The sequence below is a fragment of the Camelus bactrianus genome, chromosome 19 (assembly GCF_048773025.1).
Source record: "Camelus bactrianus isolate YW-2024 breed Bactrian camel chromosome 19, ASM4877302v1, whole genome shotgun sequence".
Classification (NCBI taxonomy): domain Eukaryota; kingdom Metazoa; phylum Chordata; class Mammalia; order Artiodactyla; family Camelidae; genus Camelus; species Camelus bactrianus.
In genome coordinates this window covers 46,523,644-46,534,636 of record NC_133557.1, presented here as the reverse complement: position 1 = coordinate 46,534,636, position 10,993 = coordinate 46,523,644, and the positions used below count along the sequence as shown (strand labels likewise).

General features: G+C 43.0%; 1 protein-coding gene across 20 annotated transcripts in view; it reads right to left on the bottom strand.

Moving 5' to 3' along the window:
* Positions 1 to 1,293: 1,293 nt before the first annotated feature.
* The window catches only part of LOC123611886 (centrosomal protein of 162 kDa-like), a 79,230-nt gene continuing 69,530 nt past the window's right edge, over positions 1,294 to 10,993 (bottom strand). For 11 of the 20 annotated variants that reach the window (XR_012500785.1, XR_012500789.1, XR_012500786.1 and 8 more), the window contains 3 exons: positions 7,171 to 7,280; positions 5,164 to 5,364; positions 1,294 to 3,947 (listed from right to left, as the gene is read on the bottom strand). The gene's annotated coding sequence lies outside the window, so the exon portion shown is untranslated. Of the gene's footprint in view, positions 3,948 to 5,163; positions 5,365 to 7,170; positions 7,281 to 8,570; positions 10,076 to 10,993 lie in introns of all 20 variants that reach the window. The other 9 variants (XR_012500790.1, XR_012500799.1, XR_012500798.1 and 6 more) reach the window with 9 other exon arrangements.

Here is a 10,993-nt window from a genome sequence, read left to right as displayed (position 1 = left end):
CCAGGGGACAGACAGATTAGAGTGACAACTACGTTCCAGGATGCCTATGATCTCGGGCTCACAAAGAGGAAAATAATACAAATATTTTGCCTGTGTAGTTCTAGGTGAAATTATTTTGACCGTTGCCGGATGGTGTAAGATCAGAGATCACGTAGTCTTTCTTACATCGCAAAGACGACAATTCTTCTTGATGAGTCAGCAGACTGTTTCCGTTGGTCCGGGGTCTGTGCCAGGTGTGTCTAGATAAACACCACACAGCCCCCCATCCCTCAAGGAGTTCATACTGTATCATGGAAGAGACAAATTTAAATAGGTTTTCAAAACAATGTGGTAAGAGTCACTTGGCATCATGTATACAGTATGATCAGAGGGGCTCTTGCACTGCCTGGGGCAGGGTTCTAGAAGGTAGGGAAGGTGTCCGAGAGGAAATGCATTCTGCACTGACATCTGAAGGATTCCAGCAAATCTCTAGACCAGGAGAGTGCATGGTGGGGACGGGATTCTCGGCAGCTTGCGTGTCTCGTGCAGAGCTCTGGTCGTGTCTAAGACACTTTGCACTTAGGGAAGGAAGGTCAGTGAGGCTAGAGGTTTTGAGGAACTAACGGAAGCTGAGGCTGAAAAAAAGCCGCAACTAGGTGATGAGAAGTTGTAACGTTAAATCAGGGAGCGTGGACTTCCTCACATACGCAGCGGGGAATTCTTTGGGGTTTTAAGGAGGAGAGTGACACAGATTAGTCATTAAAAGTGAGAAAAGTGGATTGTTCACTCTAAAGAACAGCACTGGGGAGACTAGCCAGGGGTGTGAATTAATGCAGTGGGGAGCGAGGGGCGGGGACTTAGTTGGGGGACATTAAGGAATAGAATTGTAGTACTGACGGGGGTGAGGGAGTGGAAAAGTAAAGGAAAACTCCCAGATGTATGGCACGGAAAACAGATGGTATGGTGATGCCACGGGTTGAAAATAAACCTAGTTCTGAGCGATTGTAAATTCAAACATACGGAGCTTGAGATTTTTATGGGCTAATCAAGTGGGAATGTCTACTTGTCAATTATAAGTGTATTTCTGGGACGGAAATGTGATGTCCATGCTGGTGTTTTGACAGTTAATCAGTGGACAGATAGTGGTTGAAGCCATGGGAATAAATGCCACCCACTGACAGTTTATCAAAGGAAAGGGAAGGAGGGCACTTCTGGTTCAGAAAATATGGCAGACCAGAAACTTGAAGACCCACTCACTGAAGACACACAAAAACATAGGACACAATGCCGCCAATCTTTTTTTTAAAAGCACCTTTATTGTGGTATGATTCCTGCTCAATAAATTACACATATTTCACATGTACTATTTGATGAATTTGATAGATGTCTACACCCAGGAAACCATCACCACAATCAAGATAGCTAACATTTCCATCACTCCCCAAGAAGGGCAATTTTCAAAATTTCTTATTTATCCCTTCTAACCCCCTTCTCTCCCTGGTAACCATAAGTTTCTTTCTCTATGTCTGTGTGTCTGTTTCTCTTTTGTAGTTAATTTCATTTGTGTCTTTTTTTTTAGATTCCACATATAAGTGATATCATATAGCATTTTTCTCTCTTTCTGGCTTACTTCACTTAGAATGACTATCTCCACGTCCATCCATGTTGCTGCAAATGGTATTTATTCTTTTTAATGGCTAAGTACTATTCCATTGTATAAATATATACCACTACTTCTTTATCCAGTCAGCTGTCAATGGACATTTGGGTTGTTTCCATGACCTGGCTATTATAAATAGTGCTGCTGTGAGCATTGAGGTGCATGTGATTTTTGAATTAGAACTTCCTCCTGACATATGCCCAGGAATGGGAAGGCTGGATCATAAGGTAAGTCCATTTTTAATTTTTTAAGGAACTTCCACACTGTCTTCTCTAGTGGCAATGCACCCCATATTATTGAAGTAGAGCCATGCTCAGAAAATAACGGGTATTTCTAGGGGCCAGACATGAAGTGCAGTGAGCTTGGCCTGTTCAAGAATCAGAGGGCAGTCTGGCAGGGCTGGAGGACAGTGACTGGGGGATTGTGGTACAGGCAGGATTCAGACCACGTGGGGATCTGCTAGGCTGGGATCAGGAGCCTGGACTTCCAGTCATCCCTTGGTAACCATGGGGCACTGGTTCCAGGACTCCCCCCAGACGTCAACATCCATGGATGCTGATGCCTCTTGTATAAAATGACATAGGACTTGCATGGAGCTTTTGTGCAGCCTCCCATACACTTTAAATCATCTCTAGATTATTCATGGTATCTGATGCAATGTGAATGCTACATAAGTAGTTGCCGGCTTGTGGCAAATTCAAGTGTTGCTTTTTGGAACTTTCCACTTTTAAACAAATATTCCATCCACAGTTGGTTGAATCTGCTGGATAGGGAGTCCTTAGATAAGAACAGTGGACTGTATTCTCAGTCTAATCTAAAACAGACTACACAAAGTAAAGCAAACCAAACCCAAATCAGCTGTTTTAATTAACAGAATTTAGAGCACTGGTTCAGTGACACAGGGCTAAGAGCTGATTGTTAAAGCTAACAGCGTTCATCTACAGGAGCACATTCTGGAGCGATCTATCACCTCAGGTCTGAGCTTCTGTTTCCTCATTTGCTTCCTTAAGCTGAACTACATTGTTACCCAGAAGCTCCTGGCTTTCAGCACACCACTGTAATCTTTTCTGCAGGTAAATCATTTCTTATGTATTTCTTCTAAAATTTTTATTTCATATAATTTTTCACCTATAAGATAAAGTAACTCAATAATCCGAATGTAATTTTTCAAAATAAGGAAATAACTAAGTTAAAACATTTCACATGAAAACCAATGCCTATCTAATGAAAGTATTATGAAAAAATAAGAGGCAAAAAAAAAAAAAAAAAAAGGATGTAGGAAGGTTGTATACAGTCTAGTGTGTTAGTAAAAGAAGGCTGTGTTCACAGTCGGAATTCTCACAGTTTGTATGATTTTATTTAACACAACAAATACATGATGGGTGTGATGATTATTATTCTACTTTATAGATGAGGGAAGTACATTTCTTACAAACAGGTTAGTGGATTTTATTTGTATGTGTCTTACACTGAAGATCATACAATCACAGAGAAAAGACCCTTCCTTTGGCAAACAAGGGCTCCTTCGATCGACCTTTCCAGCCCTGTGCCCTGCCCTCCTCTGGACCAGGACAGGTGCACTCTGTCCATGAGAGTGACACGCCCATGAGACACAGCTGCGCGGCCTCCCTCCTCCCCTCCCGAGGCCCTCCACCTGCCAGGACCCAGCTCAAATGCTTCTTCTCCCTGAAACCCTTACTAGCACCTTCCTGTTTATTTCTAATTTTTTTAGTATTAAACTTTTCTGCATTTTTAGCTTACCCCTCCTTTGTTTTTCCCAGTGAGGAATGCCATATTCACCCTCGTGTCTTCTACAAACATAGCACGGTGTTGTCTGTTCATTTGTCAAACACTTGAGAGGTTACATTTCAGGCCCAGGGATAAAAAGGGTGACCAGGCCCTGGAAGATCCAGGTCTGGCTGGGAGGACTGCAAACAGCTGCGCACACAATGCCATGAATTCAAAATAATCTTTGAGTTTCTTCAATCTTGCAGTTATTGCTGCTGAAACCAATCAAATGCAAATACCTCTTAATAACTAATTTTTAAAAATTTCTAAAATTACAATATACTTCTAGAAATAGCATTTTGCTTATATTATCCAATTGCTATCACTTAAACTCAAGTTCAGCACAGTTACGAGTATAAAGTACCCATTCCAGCTCGGCGTGCTCCCTGTGGTGCGCGCACCTGCTCTCTGGCTTGGTCTCTCTCTCTTCACTTTTCCCAAGTCTGCGTCAAGAGCTTGCTTGTCTTGCTTCAGTCTTTTGAGGTCTTCCAATAAAGCGGTTTTCTCTTTCTTGATATTCCTAGAAATACAAAAGCAAATTATTCCTCACCATGACAGATTGCGGTATAGGTTCTCTTTCACCCCTTTCGTCCTAAATTCTGCTGCTGATTATCTTTCCTAAATTTTAGCTGATCTTATCCCGCCCCCTCCAAATGATGACGAGCCTCCCAGAGCTTCCCGGAGCCCGCAAGAGCCAGCTCTGAGCATGTGCCCAGCACAGTCGCAGGGCCCTCCCCACCGCTGCTCTCACTGCTCCCAGATGACGACGACCTCCTAGCTAGCCCTCCTCTCCCCCTCCCAGCACCTGCGGTCTGTCCTCCAGACAGAAGAGGTTAATTGTTTTGAAGAGTCCATTAATATCACTCCTCCATCTGAAACTCTCCGGTGGCTCCCCTCTCAGGGTAAATCCAAAGTCCTTATTACCACGATGTTCAGTGTCACACAACCTGGTGTTGCCCACTCCTCTGACACATGTTCCACAGATCTTCCCCCTCCTACTCCACTCCGGCCACAGAGACCTCCTGGCTGTCCTGGGAACCTGCCCAGCACACTCCTACCCCAGGGTGCTTGCACTGTTTCCCCTGCCTGCAGCTCTGCCCTCTGGAGCCAGGTGTCTCTCTCCTGCACTGGCTCAGGACTTCTGTTCAAGTGCGGCCCCAGGAAGGCCTTCCCTGATCACTCTTTCTAAAATGGCAACCAGGCACGCTGCTTTATTTTCTTCTCTAAATACTCATCGGCACCTGATGCAGTATATATTTACTAGAAAGCAGAACTTGATTTTGCTCACCCTTGTGTGACAAATGCAGAAAAAAAATGCTTGGCCCAACATTCCACACAATTCTCAATACCCTCATTCCTCTGTTTCGCAGAGTCACACTTATCCTTCAAGACTGAGTTCAAGTGCGGCTCTTCCTGATAACCCCTCCCCACCTCCCCACGAGCCTTCCATGTTGCTCCAGCACAGCGCTCAGGGCTTTGTTTCCCACGACCCTGAACTGTGTGCAGGCCTTTTCTCATTAACAAGCTGCAAGCTCTGCGGGGACCGACACTGATGTCACCACCTGGTTACCTGACAGCACTAAGCAGAAGGCAGTTGCTCAGTAAATGAACATGGGACTCAACTCAGAACTGCTGAAGGAACTCCCGCATTCATGGTAGGACACTTGGTACAGTTCAGTTGCAAAATAAAAACTGTCAGAACTTTTGTACCACACTACCTTAAAACCCAGCCTTACCAAGAAAATGAATCCATCCATAAAGCCCTGTATTATTATGGGTTTTGGCGGCATCATTTCATTGCTAAACCTTCTTTGTGACCTTCTGTGGATGCCATTTCAGAAGAGTTACTGAGGTTCTTCAAGATTTTACTGTGAGACACACTCAGGGGCCTCTGGCTGCCTCTCTGGCCTTATCGTCCACCACTGTGGTCCTCACACCTTTCAATACAAAATATTCAGCTCTTAAAAATTACAAACTAATGCACAGTGGAACTCTGTGTCACTGAAGATAAAAAGTTTATTTTCTCTAAAGAGTAAAATACTAAATAAGGAGTATACTTTAAGGGAAATGTTTATGTGGAATCTAAGAGAACGGAAACCCTTAGAGTGTTGGCTCTAATAAGCCAATATAAAAATACTTCCTGCCAATTCTCAGAGAAAAAACAAATCAATGTTCCAGAAAGATTTGCTTTATTTTTCCTCTGGGGTCTGTGCCCCCTGTCATATCATTCTAGGCTCCCTTCTGAGAAACACAAATTTCTAGTCAGACACATGGAAACCAACTAACCAACCAAGTACAGTCTACCACCTGAACCTTAGAATCAATTTTTCTGTTTTCCCAGAGATACTATAAAAGGAGTTTAGGACTCCATATATGATCATCTAACCCCAATGTACTAAAGAAATCATTTATTTCATTATGAAAATTATCTAGAGCTTCAGTTTTGGACCCTGGAATAGATCTTCTCTTTGAAAAACCAGGCAATATAAGATGTGAGATTTTGAAACACTTTACTGAAGCATTTGGAAAGAAAACAGAGGTAAATCTTCATGCATCAGAACTGGGCAGATCATTAGCCTTGGCCTGGGGAAAGGAGCTCCCCCCTCCAATTTATACAAAAGTGCCCTCACATGCCAAGCTGTGTACTTTCTAGCTTTGTCTGTGCAATGTGTGTCTTCTTCTATTTAGCATGAAAGATCAGTGTGAGCTACCAGCAGCCCTGCCTCTTATGCCCTAAGTTATCTTACAAAAAAAATGGAAGAAGTATGTGAATAAATGTAACACACATGACATTCACAGCCAAAGAAGTTTCTTCTGACAGCAGTCCTATTTGAATGTCTAGATGAATGATCAGTCACTTCCTAAAAGAAGACAGGACCCTAGCTTGCCCATGGCTGTCGGTTCAGCTCCTTCACTTAACACGTTAAAGGTGGATGTAGTAACATCCAGACCCCTTATGGTGTGGAGCATGATTCCCAGGTAGGTGCTGGTGCTCCGCCAGCCGCCACAGTGAGTGCTGGTTCTCACCACTCATAGGCTCCCATTCTCTGGAGAAATGCCCTTGCCAAATGGCAGCCCCTGCCCCTGGCCCAGAGGATACCCCAACCCACTTCCTGGGGCGCACTTCAGCCAGGGACTGACTGGCTGGGGGTGCAAATGGCTTTCCTCCACTTGCCTCAGTTGGGGACCAACTCTGGGGTACAGTCTGTTCTCTAAGCTTCCTGGTGAGAGAAGAATGACGCCAGCCTCTGGCTGGGACCATGGTCTCACTTGCTTTCCCTCCCCCTGCCCACCCCCACCTTGCTTCTCTCACTCCCTTTCTCCTGAGAGTTATCCTGCAGGAAATCCCCTTCACAAGGGCCCCCAGCTCAGGATCTACTTGTTCAGAACCTGACTTAAGACAGTAAATGATACTGTATATTTATTTTACTATTATTACTAAAAGCATCATTACTGAGATGCATTACATAAATGTCCCAGGCTTAATGACTGACCAAGAGGGCTGTTCAGTGTCCTAAACCTGATGTCAAATTCAAATATGAATATGCTGAAAATACTGAAGTGTGTACTAGTCGTCTAATGCCAAAAGAAAATCCATTGAAAACTAAAAATGTGAAAGTTACAAAACTGAAAATCAGTATATAATTTTTAAAATTTCTAGGTATAACTAAATGTATTATTAACATAACAATAAAATGCTTAGAAAGAATTGATTTGATTTTAAGAATTGAAAAAGGACTTACTTTAAGGAAACTAATTTGCTGAATAAGCTCTGGTTTTCCTTGAACATTCTCTCCTCATTTTTGTTTTGTTCTTGGAGATCTTTCACTTGATTATACAATTTTTCATTTTCCTTTTTATAAACAGAAAGTTACATTTTAGTTAAGTTACATTTTATTTAACTCAGTAGTACCTATATAACATTAGCGTATGTGCTCAAGAAAGATACATCCTTTAAATATTTTTAGTCTAAATTTCTTCAGTTTTTGAGTAAGCTTTAAAATCTTTTCCAAACTGTTTTAATTTTCTTAGAAGACAATTGCTAGCTGAAAACAATTCTTTCCAAAATGCTCAAAACACTTAGTAAACAAAAAAGTTGCAGAACTTCTCAAAGCCAATGAACCGGTCAGTATAATGTACTGCATTTCACAGTAAGTGGGTGAGTGACTGCAGGAAAAACTACGTCCCGATTTTGCATACCAGGGATGGAAAGGCCAGTGGGGCTGTTTGTGTGATAGAAAAGAACAAACTCGACTCCATATTAGATCTGTTCCTTTGACTTTAACCCTGTGCCCTGTTTCCTAGGCTCAGTCTTGCCAGCTCTGCACCTTTTGTGAAACAATGTTGCCAATAGCCTGAAATATACAGGAGAGCCTATTCTCAAGGCTATGACTTTTAAGGATATTAATGCATTTCCATTCACATAAAGATAACAAGTTGCAGAATACAAAATAACATTTATTTTGTTGGAGGTTTACTGGGGCACCATGATCTGACCTACGTGGACAGCTGCAAGAACACAGGATTCCAAGAACAAAGAATTCCTATGCCAAGAAGTTTGCAACAACCAAGCAAGTAGGAAAGGGGCCTGAATTCTGACTTGGGGAAGGTGGTTCTCCAGGACCTTAGTCTGCCATCTTCTTGGTCTGTCTGCTGTCTGAATGGCTTTTTAAATAAAGTAGCTATTCCTTGCCCCAAGACCCTGTCTCCTAATTTACTGGCCTGCTGTGTGGTGAGCAGAATGAGTTTGGACTTGGTGACATTTGCATCTTTTTTTCTGCTTTTGGCCTGTCTTTCTGTGATGAGGAAACTGGATGGAGCCTCAGTGGGTAGCCAGGCTTGTTTCTGGAACTCTCTGTAAGACTAGGTGTTTCTGGAAGATCAGGATGAGGCAGAGCAAAGCCTAGACCCAGCTTAGCACCTGGCTTGAGCTAAAGAGGGGCTCAAACAGTGAGATCAGGGGCAATCTGTGCTTAGATGTTTTGGCTTATTAACCTATTTAAAATTAAGAACCTGATGAAAAACAAGGACCTTTGGGAATCTAATGAAACTCTGAACTGTCTCACCACGCCTGGCCTAATGCCTGGCAGATAGCCTGTGCTTAATTATCTGCAGAATTCTTGAAACACAGAAAAATACGTACATATGTTAACATACAATTCTTGTGTTCTGTGTGTGTGTGAGTGTGAGGGGTGGCTGGCATACTTATGGGTCTGTTCCTTAAAGGGCACGCCCCATGCAGCAAGTACAGAATGGCAGGCGGAGGGTCTGGATGGCTCTCACTGACTCTAGGCCGTGTGTCCTGCAAAATCAGTACCATTTCATTTGCAGTAAATGCTGTCATCTCTGATGCGGTAATGCTTTCTCTGGATGTCCCTGGAGTGAAAATGCTTATTGGCAGGCTCAAGACTTAGGCTACTAAGAAAATGGTAGTGAGACAGAAGGGGGAGGGAGTTAAAAAGGGAGGGGAGTGGTGGGGAGGAAATGAAGGTGAGATCTTATGCTGGAGATCACCAAACCTGTCCTGCCTTCCTGTCAGGTCAGCGTCACCAAGATGGCATCACACAGAACAAATGCCTGACTTTTACAGGACACATTTTCTCCCACTTTTAAGTCAAATTTTTTTTCAATCTCAAGGCATTGGCAATTGATTTCAGATTCATTTTTCTGAATATAATATCAAAGCCAGCCAATATTATCTACTGAAAAACATTACAAAAAATGAAAGAAAAATAGGACAGTTTCTAAGGAAACATGGCTATAAAATTAGTAACAGGCAACAAGCATTAACTGCTTACCATGTGAAGGGCACTCAGGTTGGTCTGTACTGTCTTTTTTTTTTAATGACTTAAATATATATAGTTCCTAATGTGGCTTTAATGTCACACAAGTGGCTTTTAAGTATAAAGCAAGAGAAAACAAGAATAGCCAAGAAAAGCCCGCCCAGGCCTCTGTTCTCTGAGCCTGTGGAAGGCCGCATTGGCCCAGCCTAGCCCCGACAGGTGGGTTTAGCAGCAGCTGTGACAAAGGCCCCGTGTCCCTCAGAAGCCTGGTTTCCCAGGGGGGCATGAGCGCCTCTGGGCCCCTGGCTCACTATGCCAGTGAAAACCCCCTTAATCCACATTCTTTTAACTCTGACTAGGGAAGGGGGTGATCCAGCAGGCAGGCTGGGGGCAGAATCAGCCCACCTTTGCTGCAGGGCTCTGGGAGACAAGGCGCTGTCTTATCTTAATTTTACAACCATTCTTATGAGGCAGGAACTGTCAGTCTCATTCCCATTTCATGGATGGGAAAACTGGCTCTGAGGGGGGATGTGACTTGCCTAAGGCTTCACAGCAGATAGTGAAGCAAAGCCTAAAGCCAGATTTTTTCAATCCAGAACCCATGCTCTTAACCACTTTAATTCTGCCAATGACAAATGTGCAGACCAGTCAATTGATTACTTCCTCATACTGCCAGAATTCCCATTACCTGTTAAATGGACACAAATATTTTTAAATGCCTTATTTTTAAAACCAAAGGATCTCACAGCAAACTCATTATGTGCTGAAGAACCATAACTGTTGACATCCCTGAACAAGTGTCTCTTGTTCCTATTTATTTGTGGATTTGCTTTGATTTTTCTTCAGTGACAGGAGCTGATGTTTCCTGAAAATGCAACCACCTTTGATTTTTGTTTGATTCTTCAAACCTACTTCATTGAGAAAATACAGAAATTTTTTTTTATTTGGAAAAGGAAATGATGAAGTGAGGAAGAATAAAAGAAAACACAAAGTGCAGAGACCTAAACCTGTCTTACAACTGAGACAGGAAGGGGGAATTCAAGGAATCCTACAGCAATTAACATCAAAATGGTGAAAGATTCAACCTCCAGTAGGCTTTGAGGCACAGGATGATGAGAGATTTGACTTCTAGTAGATTTTGAGTTCATTATATGGCCATTGTAATATATTAACATGGTGAATAACACACCCACAGGCACCGTGGAAATCCCAAGGCTAGCCACAAAAGGTCAAAGAGTGGAAAATGGCTAACTTCCTGGGAATCCCAGCCCCTTCCCATTAGACTGGTCCTTCCACTTATTAGCATATGAAGCCACCAAGCCCATAAAAACCAGCAACATGGTGCCTCAGGGCCCCTCTCTCTCTCCCTCTTCTGAGACAGCCCACATTCTGTCTATGGAGTGTGTACCTTTTAATCTTAGCACCAAACCCCGACACCTTGTGGCCTTTCTCTTGCCTTTCAATGTATCTCTCTGAATAAATCTACCTTCACTCAACTGTGGCTCACTCTTGAATTCTTTCCTGCGTGAAGCCAAGGACCCACACTTGGCGGGGCACATCCCAGGGTCTCAACCAAGACCAGGGACATACCCCTTCTCATACCCCACATCTGTTTTCTTGCATCACAACCACACTGGAATTAGCCTAACACCAGCATCAGTTAATTCATTACAGGATGTTTTGTGCTGATGGTTCTGATGATGGAATTAACTCAGAAATGCTACACAGTGTCATTCTCTGAACTTAGCCCTTCTATAGCAATCTTTCTGGAACTGTCTTCTTT